Source organism: Drosophila bipectinata, unplaced genomic scaffold (genome assembly GCF_030179905.1).
Source record: "Drosophila bipectinata strain 14024-0381.07 unplaced genomic scaffold, DbipHiC1v2 scaffold_23, whole genome shotgun sequence".
Lineage (NCBI taxonomy): Eukaryota > Metazoa > Arthropoda > Insecta > Diptera > Drosophilidae > Drosophila > Drosophila bipectinata.
Window position 1 is genome coordinate 51,510 of NW_027222876.1, and position 18,491 is coordinate 70,000.

The 18,491-nt window shown below is 35.2% G+C and overlaps 2 non-coding genes and 1 pseudogene across 2 annotated transcripts; all 3 read right to left on the reverse strand.

Moving 5' to 3' along the window:
* Window positions 1–167: 167 nt before the first annotated feature.
* LOC138927374 (small subunit ribosomal RNA) lies at window positions 168–2,162 on the reverse strand. Its single transcript, XR_011443884.1, has one exon. It is a non-coding gene; the product is annotated as a small subunit ribosomal RNA (ribosomal RNA).
* Window positions 2,163–9,836: 7,674 nt separating this feature from the next.
* LOC138927368 (large subunit ribosomal RNA) lies at window positions 9,837–17,345 on the reverse strand (annotated as a pseudogene).
* A 318-nt stretch (window positions 17,346–17,663) lies between these two features.
* LOC138927373 (5.8S ribosomal RNA) lies at window positions 17,664–17,842 on the reverse strand. Its single transcript, XR_011443883.1, has one exon. It is a non-coding gene; the product is annotated as a 5.8S ribosomal RNA (ribosomal RNA).
* Window positions 17,843–18,491: the final 649 nt, after the last annotated feature.

The following is an 18,491-nucleotide window of genomic DNA, read 5'->3' on the forward strand; positions in this document are numbered from 1 at the left end:
TACATCACGCAACGCATGTATATTAATTAAATATACACGCAATTTATATTGAAGACAACAAATGGTCTATATATTCAATATAATATATATGTCTTTTATTTTTGGGTAATTTTTATTTATATATTTATATATAATAAATATTTTAATAACGGATAAGATTCATTCAATAATGATCCTTCCGCAGGTTCACCTACGGAAACCTTGTTACGACTTTTACTTCCTCTAAATAATCAAGTTCGGTCAACTTCTGCGAAACAACCGTAACACACAAGGCGTCACAGTGATCACGTCCGGAGACCTCACTAAATAATTCAATCGGTAGTAGCGACGGGCGGTGTGCACAAAGGGCAGGGACGTAATCAATGCGAGTTAATGACTCACACTTACTAGGAATTCCAAGTTCATGTGAACAGTTTCAGTTCACAATCCCAAGCATGAAAGTGGTTCAGCGGTTTACCCGGACCTCTCGGTCTAGGAAATACACGTTGATACTTTCATTGTAGCGCGCGTGCAGCCCAGGACATCTAAGGGCATCACAGACCTGTTATTGCTCAATCTCATTATTGCTAGACGCAATTTGTCCATTTAAGAAGCTAGTATCCTTATAATGGGACAAACCAACAGGTACGGCTCCACTTATATAAACACATTCAAACACAATAAACATTTTACTGCTACCATGAATGAAGGCTATATAAGCTTCAACACCATAATCCTGAAGATATCTATTTAATATATTTGAGTCTCGTTCGTTATCGGAATTAACCAGACAAATCACTCCACGAACTAAGAACGGCCATGCACCACCACCCATAGATTCGAGAAAGAGCTATCAATCTGTCTTACACACTTATGTTCGGACCTGGTAAGTTTTCCCGTGTTGAGTCAAATTAAGCCGCAGGCTCCACTCCTGGTGGTGCCCTTCCGTCAATTCCTTTAAGTTTCAGCTTTGCAACCATACTTCCCCCGGAGCCCAAAAGCTTTGGTTTCCCGGGAAGCGACTGAGAGAGCCATAAAAGTAGCTACACCCAATTGCTAGCTGGCATCGTTTATGGTTAGAACTAGGGCGGTATCTGATCGCCTTCGAACCTCTAACTTTCGTTCTTGATTAATGAAAACATCTTTGGCAAATGCTTTCGCTTAAGTTAGTCTTACGACGGTCCAAGAATTTCACCTCTCGCGTCGTAATACTAATGCCCCCAAACTGCTTCTATTAATCATTACCTCTTGATCTGAAAACCAATGAAAGCAGAACAGAGGTCTTATTTCATTATCCCATGCACAGAATATTCAGGCATTTGAAGCCTGCTTTAAGCACTCTAATTTGTTCAAAGTAATTGTACCGGCCCACAATAACACTCGTTTAAGAGCACTAATGCAGGTTTTTAAATAGGAGGAACATATGAAAAAATACAAGTATTTAAACATATATAAGAACTCCACCGGTAATACGCTTACATACATAAAGGTATAGTACTAACTACAATTGTATGTTGTACTACCCGTATGAAGCACAAGTTCAACTACGAACGTTTTAACCGCAACAACTTTAATATACGCTATTGGAGCTGGAATTACCGCGGCTGCTGGCACCAGACTTGCCCTCCAATTGGTCCTTGTTAAAGGATTTAAAGTGTACTCATTCCAATTACAGGGCCTCGGATATGAGTCCTGTATTGTTATTTTTCGTCACTACCTCCCCGAGCTGGGAGTGGGTAATTTACGCGCCTGCTGCCTTCCTTAGATGTGGTAGCCGTTTCTCAGGCTCCCTCTCCGGAATCGAACCCTGATTCCCCGTTACCCGTTGCAACCATGGTAGTCCTAGATACTACCATCAAAAGTTGATAGGGCAGACATTTGAAAGATCTGTCGTCGGTACAAGACCATACGATCTGCATGTTATCTAGAGTTCAACCAATATAACGATCTTGCGATCGCTTGGTTTTAGCCTAATAAAAGCACATGTCCCATAAGGTTCATGTTTTAATTGCATGTATTAGCTCTAGAATTACCACAGTTATCCAAGTAACTGTTAACGATCTAAGGAACCATAACTGATATAATGAGCCTTTTGCGGTTTCACTTTTAATGCGTGTGTACTTAGACATGCATGGCTTAATCTTTGAGACAAGCATATAACTACTGGCAGGATCAACCAGAATAATGTTTATATCTTTGATATATTTCATTTTCATATTGATATATAGAAAATAAATATTGCAAATATTTGTATAAATTAAAATATTAACGAATTTGGCCAATTATTATATGGCATTCAATATTCGTTCATTTATTAAAATATATATATATATATATATATTTATAATATATCCCTCGGGTGCCCAACGCATACACCTCAGGGTATATTTTTTTCATGGCTTTTTCTTAAACCCTCGTTTGTGTTAGGGTATTTATATGAGCGGGCGGTCTTTTTATTTATATAAGCCTTCTTTAATATTTTTTTTAATAAAATACAATATTATGCATATATTTAATTCTAAAATATCTTTATATTTTCACATACAACAATTTGTATATATTCACATATATATATTTGCTTAATTTTATAATAAAATTATCGCATATGTATTTTGATAATAAATTTAAAATTTATTTTCTTTGTATATAAAAGTCTAGTTTTATATGATATAAAACTAAGCACTTTTTAATTTTCATATATTTATATATTTTCATATATATAGTTTATTCATATTTATTTATACAATAATAATAATAATAATATTACTACTATTATCATATACGTATATGAAATTAAATTTAATTCCATATACTTACTAGGATATAATAAAAAGAAATTTTTATTTGCCTAGAACCAGAAATTAACGATAATAATTGGAAACTTGTCAAATTATAATTTATAATAAGACGTAGACGCTTCAACGATATTATCTAAGTATACAATATAGTGTATATATAATATATAATATAGTATGTTATATTATATAGATAGGCTTACACCACCTACCATATATACCTTTTTGACCACACTTTCGTCAAGCTGGGTATTTATTTGCCTTCTTTCCCTCACCTAAAAATACTCATCGGTATTTTAGTATATTCATATAATATAAATAATATACTATATTGGTAGGACGACACCACCTACCCTATATACCTTTTTGAACACACTTTCGTCAAGCTGGGTATTTATTTGCCTTTTTACCCTCACCTAAATATACTCATCGGTATATTTCAGTATATTTTAGTATATCCATATGAATATGTATATCCATATCCATATCCATATCCATATCCATATGAAAATAATTTAATATTTCCATATTTATTATAATATAATAAATATTATTATATTATATATTATATGGTAGGCTATCCCCATCACCTACCATATATTTCATATACATATAAATATTTTCATATCCATATATATTTTTTTATATTCATATATTTTCATATATGTTATATGCATATGTATTCATAACCATATGCTCATATATTAATACTGGCGGTCTTCTGTTTAATATAATATTATTTTAATATTATATTGGCAGGCTGAACACCACCTACCCTATATACCTTTTTGAACACGGTTTCGTCAATCCGGTCATTTATTGTATGGGAAGTATGACTTTCCCACACATATTTGGATATCCATACGATTGCATATCCATATGAAAATATTTTTAATATTTTTAATATATTTTTAATATTTCCATATTTAATATAATATAATTAAATTATTATATTATATATTATATGGTAGGCTATCACCATCACCTACCATATATTTCATATACATATAAATATTTTCATATCCATATATATTTTTTTATATTCATATATTTTCATATATGTTATATGCATATGTATTCATAACCATATGCTTATATATTAATACTGGCGGTCTTCTGTTTAATATAATATTATTTTAATATTATATTGGTAGGCCGAACACCACCTACCCTATATACCTTTTTGAACACGGTTTCGTCAATCCGGTCATTTATTGTATGGGAAGTATGACTTTCCCACACATATTTGGATATCCATACGATTGCATATCCATATGAAAATATTTTTAATATTTTTAATATATTTTTAATATTTCCATATTTAATATAATATAATTAAATTATTATATTATATATTATATGGTAGGCTATCACCATCACCTACCATATATTTCATATACATATAAATATTTTCATATCCATATATATTTTTTTATATTCATATATTTTCATATATGTTATATGCATATGTATTCATAACCATATGCTCATATATTAATACTGGCGGTCTTCTGTTTAATATAATATTATTTTAATATTATATTGGTAGGCCGAACACCACCTACCCTATATACCTTTTTGAACACGGTTTCGTCAATCCGGTCATTTATTGTATGGGAAGTATGACTTTCCCACACATATTTGGATATCCATACGATTGCATATCCATATGAAAATATTTTTAATATTTTTAATATATTTTTAATATTTCCATATTTAATATAATATAATTAAATTATTATATTATATATTATATGGTAGGCTATCCTCATCACCTACCATATATTTCATATACATATAAATATTTTCATATCCATATATATTTTTTTATATTCATATATTTTCATATATGTTATATGCATATGTATTCATAACCATATGCTCATATATTAATACTGGCGGTCTTCTGTTTAATATAATATTATTTTAATATTATATTGGCAGGCTGAACACCACCTACCCTATATACCTTTTTGAACACGGTTTCGTCAATCCGGTCATTTATTGTATGGGAAGTATGACTTTCCCACACATATTTGGATATCCATACGATTGCATATCCATATGAAAATATTTTTAATATTTTTAATATATTTTTAATATTTCCATATTTAATATAATATAATTAAATTATTATATTATATATTATATGGTAGGCTAACATCATCACCTACCATATATTCCATATACATATAAATATTTTCATATTCATATATATTTTTTTTTATATATTCATATATTTTCATATATGTTATATGCATATGTATTCATAACCATATGCTTATATATTAATACTGGCGATCTTCTGTTTAATATAATATTATTTTAATATTATATTGGTAGGCCGAACACCACCTACCCTATATACCTTTTTGAACACGGTTTCGTCAATCCGGTCATTTATCGTATAGGAAGTACGACTTTCCCACACATATTTGGATATCCATACGATTGCATATCCATATGAAAATATTTTTAATATTTTTAATATATTTTTAATATTTCCATATTTAATATAATATAATTAAATTATTATATTATATATTATATGGTAGGCTAACATCATCACCTACCATATATTCCATATACATATAAATATTTTCATATTCATATATATTTTTTTTTATATATTCATATATTTTCATATATGTTATATGCATATGTATTCATAACCATATGCTTATATATTAATACTGGCGATCTTCTGTTTAATATAATATTATTTTAATATTATATTGGCAGGCTGAACACCACCTACCCTATATACCTTTTTGAACACGGTTTCGTCAATCCGGTCATTTATTGTATGGGAAGTATGACTTTCCCACACATATTTGGATATCCATACGATTGCATATCCATATGAAAATATTTTTAATATTTTTAATATATTTTTAATATTTCCATATTTAATATAATATAATTAAATTATTATATTATATATTATATGGTAGGCTATCACCATCACCTACCATATATTTCATATACATATAAATATTTTCATATCCATATATATTTTTTTATATTCATATATTTTCATATATGTTATATGCATATGTATTCATAACCATATGCTTATATATTAATACTGGCGGTCTTCTGTTTAATATAATATTATTTTAATATTATATTGGTAGGCCGAACACCACCTACCCTATATACCTTTTTGAACACGGTTTCGTCAATCCGGTCATTTATTGTATGGGAAGTATGACTTTCCCACACATATTTGGATATCCATACGATTGCATATCCATATGAAAATATTTTTAATATTTTTAATATATTTTTAATATTTCCATATTTAATATAATATAATTAAATTATTATATTATATATTATATGGTAGGCTATCACCATCACCTACCATATATTTCATATACATATAAATATTTTCATATCCATATATATTTTTTTATATTCATATATTTTCATATATGTTATATGCATATGTATTCATAACCATATGCTCATATATTAATACTGGCGGTCTTCTGTTTAATATAATATTATTTTAATATTATATTGGTAGGCCGAACACCACCTACCCTATATACCTTTTTGAACACGGTTTCGTCAATCCGGTCATTTATTGTATGGGAAGTATGACTTTCCCACACATATTTGGATATCCATACGATTGCATATCCATATGAAAATATTTTTAATATTTTTAATATATTTTTAATATTTCCATATTTAATATAATATAATTAAATTATTATATTATATATTATATGGTAGGCTATCCTCATCACCTACCATATATTTCATATACATATAAATATTTTCATATCCATATATATTTTTTTATATTCATATATTTTCATATATGTTATATGCATATGTATTCATAACCATATGCTCATATATTAATACTGGCGGTCTTCTGTTTAATATAATATTATTTTAATATTATATTGGCAGGCTGAACACCACCTACCCTATATACCTTTTTGAACACGGTTTCGTCAATCCGGTCATTTATTGTATGGGAAGTATGACTTTCCCACACATATTTGGATATCCATACGATTGCATATCCATATGAAAATATTTTTAATATTTTTAATATATTTTTAATATTTCCATATTTAATATAATATAATTAAATTATTATATTATATATTATATGGTAGGCTAACATCATCACCTACCATATATTCCATATACATATAAATATTTTCATATTCATATATATTTTTTTTTATATATTCATATATTTTCATATATGTTATATGCATATGTATTCATAACCATATGCTTATATATTAATACTGGCGATCTTCTGTTTAATATAATATTATTTTAATATTATATTGGTAGGCCGAACACCACCTACCCTATATACCTTTTTGAACACGGTTTCGTCAATCCGGTCATTTATCGTATAGGAAGTACGACTTTCCCACACATATTTGGATATCCATACGATTGCATATCCATATGAAAATATTTTTAATATTTTTAATATTCGTGAGTTTTTAAATAGGGACAGAAGGAATCTCTTGAATTGAATCATGCGCGTCACTAATAAGATGACGAGGCATTTGGCTACCTATGCGAAAGTAATTCAACTCCCGCCGTCTTAAGGTTTAAGACTTATAACAATATATGTTTAATATTTTTAATATCCGTGAGGTTTTAAATAGGGACAGAAGGAATCTCTTGAATTGAATCATGCGCGTCACTAATAAGATGACGAGGCATTTGGCTACCTATGCGAAAGTAATTCAACTCCCGCCGTCTTAAGGTTTAAGACTTATAACAATATATGTTTAATATTTTTAATATCCGTGAGGTTTTAAATAGGGACAGAAGGAATCTCTTGAATTGAATCATGCGCGTCACTAATAAGATGACGAGGCATTTGGCTACCTATGCGAAAGTAATTCAACTCCCGCCGTCTTAAGGTTTAAGACTTATAACAATATATGTTTAATATTTTTAATATCCGTGAGGTTTTAAATAGGGACAGAAGGAATCTCTTGAATTGAATCATGCGCGTCACTAATAAGATGACGAGGCATTTGGCTACCTATGCGAAAGTAATTCAACTCCCGCCGTCTTAAGGTTTAAGACTTATAACAATATATGTTTAATATTTTTAATATCCGTGAGGTTTTAAATAGGGACAGAAGGAATCTCTTGAATTGAATCATGCGCGTCACTAATAAGATGACAAGGCATTTGGCTACCTATGCGAAAGTAATTCAACTCCCGCCGTCTTAAGGTTTAAGACTTATAACAATATATGTTTAATATTTTTAATATCCGTGAGGTTTTAAATAGGGACAGAAGGAATCTCTTGAATTGAATCATGCGCGTCACTAATAAGATGACGAGGCATTTGGCTACCTATGCGAAAGTAATTCAACTCCCGCCGTCTTAAGGTTTAAGACTTATAACAATATATGTTTAATATTTTTAATATCCGTGAGGTTTTAAATAGGGACAGAAGGAATCTCTTGAATTGAATCATGCGCGTCACTAATAAGATGACGAGGCATTTGGCTACCTATGCGAAAGTAATTCAACTCCCGCCGTCTTAAGGTTTAAGACTTATAACAATATATGTTTAATATTTTTAATATCCGTGAGGTTTTAAATAGGGACAGAAGGAATCTCTTGAATTGAATCATGCGCGTCACTAATAAGATGACAAGGCATTTGGCTACCTATGCGAAAGTAATTCAACTCCCGCCGTCTTAAAGTTTAAGACTTATAACAATATAAATGAAAAATATTATTTTCATTTTTCACGTCACTAATAAGATGACGAGGCATTTGGCTACCTAAACGAAAGTAATTCATCTTCCGCCGTTATAAGGTTTAAGACTTATAACAATATAAATGAAAAATATTATTTTCATTTTTCACGTCACTAATAAGATGACGAGGCATTTGGCTACCTATGCGAAAGTAATTCAACTCCCGCCGTCTTAAAGTTTAAGACTTATAACAATATAAATGAAAAATATTATTTTCATTTTTCACGTCACTATTAAGATGACGAGGCATTTGGCTACCTAAACGAAAGTAATTCATCTTCCGCCGTTATAAGGTTTAAGACTTATAACAATATAAATGAAAAATATTATTTTCATTTTTCACGTCACTAATAAGATGACGAGGCATTTGGCTACCTATGCGAAAGTAATTCAACTCCCGCCGTCTTAAAGTTTAAGACTTATAACAATATAAATGAAAAATATTATTTTCATTTTTCACGTCACTAATAAGATGACGAGGCATTTGGCTACCTATGCGAAAGTAATTCAACTCCCGCCGTCTTAAGGTTTAAGACTTATAACAATATATGTTTAATATTTTTAATATCCGTGAGGTTTTAAATAGGGACAGAAGGAATCTCTTGAATTGAATCATGCGCGTCACTAATAAGATGACGAGGCATTTGGCTACCTATGCGAAAGTAATTCAACTCCCGCCGTCTTAAGGTTTAAGACTTATAACAATATATGTTTAATATTTTTAATATCCGTGAGGTTTTAAATAGGGACAGAAGGAATCTCTTGAATTGAATCATGCGCGTCACTAATAAGATGACGAGGCATTTGGCTACCTATGCGAAAGTAATTCAACTCCCGCCGTCTTAAAGTTTAAGACTTATAACAATATAAATGAAAAATATTATTTTCATTTTTCACGTCACTAATAAGATGACGAGGCATTTGGCTACCTAAAAGAAAGTAATTCATCTTCCGCCGTTATAAGGTTTAAGACTTATAACAATATAAATGAAAAATATTATTTTCATTTTTCACGTCACTAATAAGATGACGAGGCATTTGGCTACCTAAACGAAAGTAATTCAACTCCCGCCGTCTTAAGGTTTAAGACTTATAACAATATAAATGAAAAATATTATTTTCATTTTTCACGTCACTAATAAGATGACGAAACAGTTAGTAGGCCACAATTAGTAGGGAAACGTGGACAACCCGTGATAAATCCTTATATGCTTTCTTAGATATAGCATATAAAGATTTTTTATACTAAATATACATATTTACACATGCATATTTACATTTTTTTTATATTTCGAATCATCAAGCAAAGGATAAGCTTCAGTGGATCGCAGTATGGCAGCTGCTCAACCACTTACAACACCTTGCCCGTTACAAAAGTCGTTTACAATTGATTCTAGGCTTTGTCATTGTATTAAATAATGTTTTCATATGTAACTAGCATGGCATCAGGTGATCAAAGATCCTCCCAATTTACTATGTTACAAATTACATTGGCATCACATCCATTGTCGTTTAAAATATAAATAATAAACTTTAAATGGTTTAGAAGCCATACAATGCAAATTGCCCCTTATTTATCATTGCAGTCCAGCACGGATACGACCTTAGAGGCGTTCAGGCATAATCCAACGGACGTAGCGTCATACCACTGTTCGCTCGAACAAGTATTGTGCCATTGGTCCGTACCTGCGGTTCCTCTCGTACTACGCAGGAATGCTGTCGCAACAACGTTTTGTCATTAGTAGGGTAAAACTAACCTGTCTCACGACGGTCTAAACCCAGCTCACGTTCCCTTGCATGGGTGAACAATCCAACGCTTGGTGAATTTTGCTTCACAATGATAGGAAGAGCCGACATCGAAGGATCAAAAAGCGACGTCGCTATGAACGCTTGGCCGCCACAAGCCAGTTATCCCTATGGTAACTTTTCTGACACCTCTTGTTAAAAACTCTTTAAACCAAAAGGATCGATAGGCCGAGCTTTTGCTGTCCCTGTGTGTACTGAACACCGAGATCAAGTCAGCATTTGCCCTTTTGCTCTATGTGTGGTTTCTGTCCGCACTGAGCTGGCCTTGGGACACCTCCGTTATTATTTGAGAGATGTACCGCCCCAGTCAAACTCCCTACCTGGCAATGTCCTTGAATTGGATCATACCTGAGTAATTGGAGTTATACCAAATTTTCAAATCGATAATACATGAATGCATCTCTCATTAAAGAATTTGTTTGCGATTATATAACAAACTCGTGATACTTTGATCAAGAAGCTTGCATCAAAACCCAATACCATAAGATATAATAAATATATCCGTATAATGGCTAGGAAATGATACACGTTCCATTTAATCAAGTAAGTAAGGAAACAATAAGAGTAGTGGTATTTCATTGTCGATACCAAACCGAAGTCTAATATCTCCCACTTATTCTACACCTCTTATGTCTCCTTACACTGCCAGATTAGAGTCAAGCTCAAAAGGGTCTTCTTTCCCCGCTAATTATTCCAAGCCCGTTCCCTTGGCTGTGGTTTCGCTAGATAGTAGATAGGGACAGAAGGAATCTCGTTAATCCATTCATGCGCGTCACTAATTAGATGACGAGGCATTTGGCTATTTTTTTTTTTTTTTTTGTTCGCTAAGGATCGTAAAAATCTTCAAAAGATACACACTCAGGTTATGATGTTATTTAGCCAATAAGAGTGTGCATGCACGATTCATCTTGTGGGTTCATACGACCCAGAAGACGCCTACGTACTAAAAACCGCCTCGTTTTTAAGCGAATTTTATGCCGTTTTTAGATGTTATGCTACGGCAGCAAGCTTTTAATATGAACGTGATGCATGACTAAGTCCAATCACGCGTGTATCCCGACAGATACATGAATTGTCGCCAACTCCAGAGACCACCACTGATTACCCGGACACTAATGATATGACTATCACTAGTGCTGAGGAGGTCTGAAGCAATCAGCCGTTTTACCGACTGACCGCTCCATATTCCTCTCCAGTTCACAGTGGCGGAATGGAACTCAACAACATGTTGCGAGCCGAAAAGTCTCCGCAAATTTGTCCGTATGTCCGGTGTCTCGTACTTCTCGACTTTGCGCTGATGCGCTTGGTCGAGAGAATGTCCGTCGGTCACTACCTGCGCGTCAATCACATAAATGTGATTTTGTCGGATAGCTACCAGGTCGGGTTTATTCAATCCGGTCTCGCCCTGCAGACTTGGTTCAACATGAACGACGCAGCCTTTCCTCTCAAGTCCCCGCTTGATTAGATTTACTACGCCGTCGTGCCGAGCTATCCTCCTCCCATGAGTACGATAGCATTGCTGCAAGATGTGGTTTGTTGTTTCGGGAGCATCACATCCTGCACGGCACCGTCTTCCCAATTCGTGCCTTCCCCTCGTGGTACGAGACCTTGAGGGTAGGGCATTTATCCGCAGTTTGATTCCTTCTGTATATTCCCTTCCTGTTAGCAAACGCGTGGGTTGGACAACCCATCCGTGTTGCGGAGCAAAACGCTCTGCTTCACGGAGCCCGCCACCATCAACAGACATGTGCAACCTATTTGCCAAGTACGAATCTACCTGTAGACGGGTTAACAACTCTTGACTTCCAGCCTGAAGCCTATCCCGGGCCCTCCGCATTTCGTCTTCCACGAAAGAGCTGGCTACCTCGGATTGCTCGAGGTGAGGCCATTTTATACTGCTCAATCGCTTCAAACGAAGCATCGGTGCTATCCATCTCAACGATGGTAACCCGAGACCCCCACTTCTGTGGGGGGCATGGAAAAAAGAAGTTGGTACGTCTACCGGAAGCCTCAACCACTTCCGTGCGGTATATCGAACCAATGTGTCAAATTTCTTCAGAACGCCTATCGTCACACTCCCAAGGGTCAGCTTGTGATAGAGTTGTGGGATAAGGACAGTCCGAAGGGCAAATAACTTCTGCTGTGGCTTCAGGGGGGCCCGAGTCAATCTCAACAGCTTCGGTTGCAACTCCTCAGCTGGATTGTACCGGACCCGCCCATCCGCAGTGAATTTAATCCCTAAATACTTCCACTCGTCAGTGCGCTTCAGTGAAGGAACCTCGCGCTCCCCAATCAAAAAGCTCCGCCGTTCCACGACAGTACACTTTTGCTTGGCTTGCCCCTTTATGCTGACAGTGAAACACTTGTCAGTGTTAAGGGTGAGGCCCACAGAGGAGAGAAAGCCAACTGTGGTGTCCAACAATTTCTGAAGGCCCATCGGAGTTTCCGCAAAAAGGACTATATCATCTGCGAACGCAGCCGCATTTGTCATAGCGTTTCCGACTTTGGCACCAATCTCACTGGGTAAGGACCTAAGTAACCGGTCAATGACCAGATTAAATAGTATGGGAGACAAAGGGTCACCCTGCTTGACGCCTCTTGCAGGAATGAACTCCCTTGAAACCCACCCGTTCCCAGTTAGCATTGTGCCGCCGCCCTCGTACGAATTCCGTATGTAGTTGATTAGTCCTTGTGGGGCACCATACGAAGCCAATGTGTTGTAGACCGCTTTGTGAGCTACCGCATCAAAGGCTTTACTAACATCGAGGGTCCCGATGTAGCACGATTTAAATCGCTTATGATGTTCCCTTAGAACTAAATCAACAATCGTCGTATTGTCAGCACACCCATCGGTCGGTAGGAACCCTCGCTGACGCGAATCCCAGTTGACTGCACTAATCAACCGGGCTGCCAAAATGGCATTTAGTTGCCTAACCAAAACCGAGGGGACTGAAATAGGACGATAGTCTTGCGGACGACTTGCCGTCGCCATCTTCGGGATGAAGATGGTTCTGGCCAGACGGATGGAGTACGGAAGTCTCCCACACCAGAGAATTAAGTTCATTATGCGTAGCATAATGCCATCGGGGATACTCCTGGCAGTTCTTGGAGTAATCCCGTCCGGGCCTGGAGAACCTGATAATTTGACCTTATGGGCCCTAAGATCGCGCTGGTTCACAGCGGACCATACTCTCTCCAACGAATGTTCCATGTGGAACGAGGCGTGTTCGATGGAGCTTGAGCTAGGCGTGGTCATTATCTGTTTCCAATATGGCTCCATAATTTCCTGGGGTGGCTGCACCGACTCGTCAGCGCCCTCCAGCAGGGACTTTATGCATCTTCCCGGATGTTTATCCCAGTTACGCTGAACCCTAGCGTACTGCTGCCTTCTACGCTGTCTCATATTTCGAGGCTCCGTTCGGGGCCTCGTCAGAATGTGCGGTTCATTCCGTGGCGGAAAAATTTCCATGAGATAGCAAGATAAACTTTGGAGAGTGGTTTCCTGTCCCGAGACCTGCGCATTATCTACGATAGTTTGCAGGACCTCGGCTCTCCACCGGGAATCGCATACTACTGGGGCATAGCCCTGTAGTACCCTGAGGATTTCGCTGTTCGTCTGTTCGTGTGGTCTGATTGGTCCCGAAGATGATGTTGATACTCGTCGGTTTTGCTCGCTATTACTAGGGCGGCGCTGTGAGGTATTCGACTCTAATGCTTCTGGGGTGGGAACAGATTGCCCTCTTATCTGTTCCAGTTTTGCCTTATATTCACCCCTCTTCCGATATGAAGAAATTGCATCGGAACTGCGGTGTGTAAAAATTTCCGCTAGCTTTTTATTTAGATGTCGAATACCACTTGCTGCAAGCTCGACCTCCTTTCTCGCCATCATCAACGTTTCTTCCTCTGACCACCTCGCTTTTTTATCAACACGAAGACGTTGTGTATCAAGTTCGTCTTTGTGTCGATGTGACATGTGGACGCCCAAACCCCTCTTGGAGTTGAACGACATTCCACATATCGTGCAGGGCACCCGACCTGAAAGGTTAACCGCTGCACCTCGTTCATACTGGTTGCTAGCATCCAGACTAGTAGCCGTGGACTCTCCTCTTCCTATTATATCATCAATTATCCGAGGCTCGTTGTTAGTTTCTGCACCAATATGTTTTTAAGGGGTCCAAGGGGCTGGTAACCCCAGGGACCCCTCCGCCGCTCAAATCAGCTACCAGCAAAAGCTAGTACCCAGAGAATACCACGAGGAGGTTTTGAGTCGACTTGACTTGATCGTATGATTTACGAGTTACGGAATTGCACCCACTCTACGCGATCAAATCCAATTCTCCAATTGGATTGGAGAATTACTCCCGCCGTTGACCCGCGCTTACTCCCGCCGTTGACCCGCGCTTACTTGAATTTCTTCACTTTGACATTCAGAGCACTGGGCAGAAATCACATTGTGTCAACACCCGCTAGGGCCATCACAATGCTTTGTTTTAATTAGACAGTCGGATTCCCCAAGTCCGTGCCAGTTCTGAATTGATTGTTAATTGATAATCGTTATAATTAATAAGAACTAATTGGTTTGACCCAACTAGTATTCTTAAAAATTTTAGCAAGAAAGTTCCACAATTGGATACGTAACTAAACTATCCGGGGAACAAGTTACAACCATAAATGATTATAACTCTATTTACCCAGAACGAGCACATAAACCATATTATTGTTTCCCAATCAAGCCCGACTATCTCAATCTTCAGAGCCAATCCTTATCCCGAAGTTACGGATCTAATTTGCCGACTTCCCTTACCTACATTATTCTATCGACTAGAGACTCTTCACCTTGGAGACCAGCTGCGGATATTGGTACGGCCTGTTGAGAAGTTTGCGTATCCCCACCATAAATTTTCAAGGTCCGAGGAGAAAATATCGACACAACAGTATATGTCATGCTCTTCTAGCCCATCTACCATATCTCTCTGCGAAAGACTTCCATGGTAGTACGACTATAAAACAGAAAAGAAAACTCTTCCGATATCTCTCGACGGCTTCTTTATGGTCGTTCCTGTTGCCAGGATGAGCACGAGGCCCATATTTAATAACAAACGGATACTCAACAGGTTACGGAATTGGAACCGTATTCCCTTTCGTTCAAAATTATTCAAGTATATAATTTTCACAATAATTGTAATATTTATTTTTACTTGAAAATTTTCGGCTTTCGCCTTGAACTTAGGACCGACTAACTCGTGATCAACCACTGTTCACACGAAACCCTTCTCCACTTCAGTCCTCCAAGGTCTCATTCGATTATTTGCTACTACCACCAAGATCTGTACCAATAGCAGCTCCATGCAGGCTTACGCCAAACACTTCTACGCATACCATTGTACCTTCCTACTCACTAAAGTTTCAAAATTTATATTACAAGTAATATAAATCATCTACTTTAGCGGTAATGTATAGGTATACAACTTAAGCGCCATCCATTTTAAGGGCTAGTTGCTTCGGCAGGTGAGTTGTTACACACTCCTTAGCGGATTTCGACTTCCATGATCACCGTCCTGCTGTTTTAAGCAACCAACGCCTTTCATGGTTTCTGCATGAGTTGTTAATTTGGGCACCGTAACATTACGTTTGGTTCATCCCACAGCGCCAGTTCTGCTTACCAAAAGTGGCCCACTGGGCACATTATATCATAACCTTAAACTTCATATCAAGAAAGTTAAGGTTCTTACCCATTTAAAGTTTGAGAATAGGTTAAGATCGTTTCGACCCTAAGGCCTCTAATCATTCGCTTTACCAGATAAGATTATTTTATATAACATTAAAATGCACCAGCTATCCTGAGGGAAACTTCGGAAGGAACCAGCTACTAGATGGTTCGATTGGTCTTTCGCCCCTATACTCAATTCTGACAATCGATTTGCACGTCAGAACTGTTTCGGTCTTCCATCAGGGTTTCCCCTGACTTCAACCTGATCAAGTATAGTTCACCATCTTTCGGGTCACAGCATATCTGCTCAAGGTACGTTCCAGTTAGAGGCATAAATAATATAAATATTATTATACATAACTATATAGAACGCCCCGGGATTGTGTTAATTAACTATAAAATAGTTAAAAAACTAAGTCCATTAATAGTCAAGTTAATTACGCTATTAGGTTTATATCCCAATAACTTGCACATATGTTAGACTCCTTGGTCCGTGTTTCAAGACGGGTCCCGAAGGTATCCTGAATCTTTCGCATTGTTAATCATACAAGTGCATATAATAAACACAAAAATCAATGATAATTATGCCATTATATAATTCCGAAAAATTAACGCACTGTATTCTTATTAATCTATCAACACTTTATCAAATTAATGACATTTATCCTATGTTAAAATGCAAGCATAATAATTTGAATAAACTATAAGTCATATTTTATGATAAATTATATATGTTAATAGATTACAATGTCCTTATATGGAAAAAATGCACACTATTTCTATAATATTATTTAAATATTATAACTTTAATGATGAATTTTCCATAATGGATATTCAGGTTCATCGGGCTTAACCTCTAAGCAGTTTCACGTACTATTTAACTCTCTATTCAGAGTTCTTTTCAACTTTCCCTCACGGTACTTGTTTACTATCGGTCTCATGGTTATATTTAGTTTTAGATGGAGTTTACCACCCACTTAGTGCTGCACTATCAAGCAACACGACTCTTTGGAAACATCATCTAGTAATCATTAACGTTATACGGGCCTGGCACCCTCTATGGGTAAATGGCCTCATTTAAGAAGGACTTAAATCGTTAATTTCTCATACTAGAATATTGACGCTCCATACACTGCATCTCACATTTGCCATATAGACAAAGTGACTTAGTGCTGAACTGATTTCTTTTCGCTCGCCGCTACTAAGAAAATCCTTGTTAGTTTCTTTTCCTCCCCTAATTAATATGCTTAAATTCAGGGGGTAGTCCCATATGAGTTGAGGTTGTATAAAGCAATGTATATATATATAAACAATATATCTCTATGAAGAACAATATATTTGATATATTTTCAATTTTCGCATCTTTAAATAAGAGACAATTCTAGTTAAAAAAAATTTAATTTTTTTTATGCTAGACATTTCTCAGTATTATTTGAATTGAAAAAAGAAAGAATTGTATATCTTCATTTTTTCTTTTATAAATATTTGAGATAATTGCTTTTATATTTAATATTATGAATATATAAATATATCCAATAATATACCATATGCATATCATTATAAAAATATATAATAATAAGCAACTTTATTAGCATAGTCTTACAACCCTCAACCATATGTAGTCCAAGCAGCACTATAAAATTAATTAAAGTACATAACAGCATGGACTGCGATATGCGTTCAAAATGTCGATGTTCATGTGTCCTGCAGTTCACACGATGACGCACAGTTTGCTGCGTTCTTCATCGACCCATGAGCCGAGTGATCCACCGCTTAGAGTTTTATAAATATATATAAATATACAATTCGTCAATTATGTTTTTATTGAAAGAAATTAAAAATACACCATTTAACTGGCATATATCAATTCCTTCAATAAAGTTATTTTTATACCTAAAATAATTGTTGCGAAATGTCTTAGTTTTATATAATCAATATAAATATAATTTATATTGTTTTAATATTATATAAAGCATTAACCTGTATATCAGGTACAACAATGTATATTTTAGGTGTTGCATTTATCAATGTATGCGCATAATTTAATATGAACAATACATCACGCAACGCATGTATATTAATTAAATATACACGCAATTTATATTCAATACATTCGTCTATATTTAAACATATAAAATATGTTTAATTTTTTGATATACCTAAAATAATTGTTGCGAAATGTCTTAGTTTTATATAATCAATATAAATATAATTTATATTGTTTTAATATTATATAAAGCATTAACCTGTATATCAGGTACAACAATGTATATTTTAGGTGTTGCATTTATCAATGTATGCGCATAATTTAATATGAACAATACATCACGCAACGCATGTATATTAATTAAATATACACGCAATTTATATTGAAGACAACAAATGGTCTATATATTCAATATAATATATATGTCTTTTATTTTTGGGTAA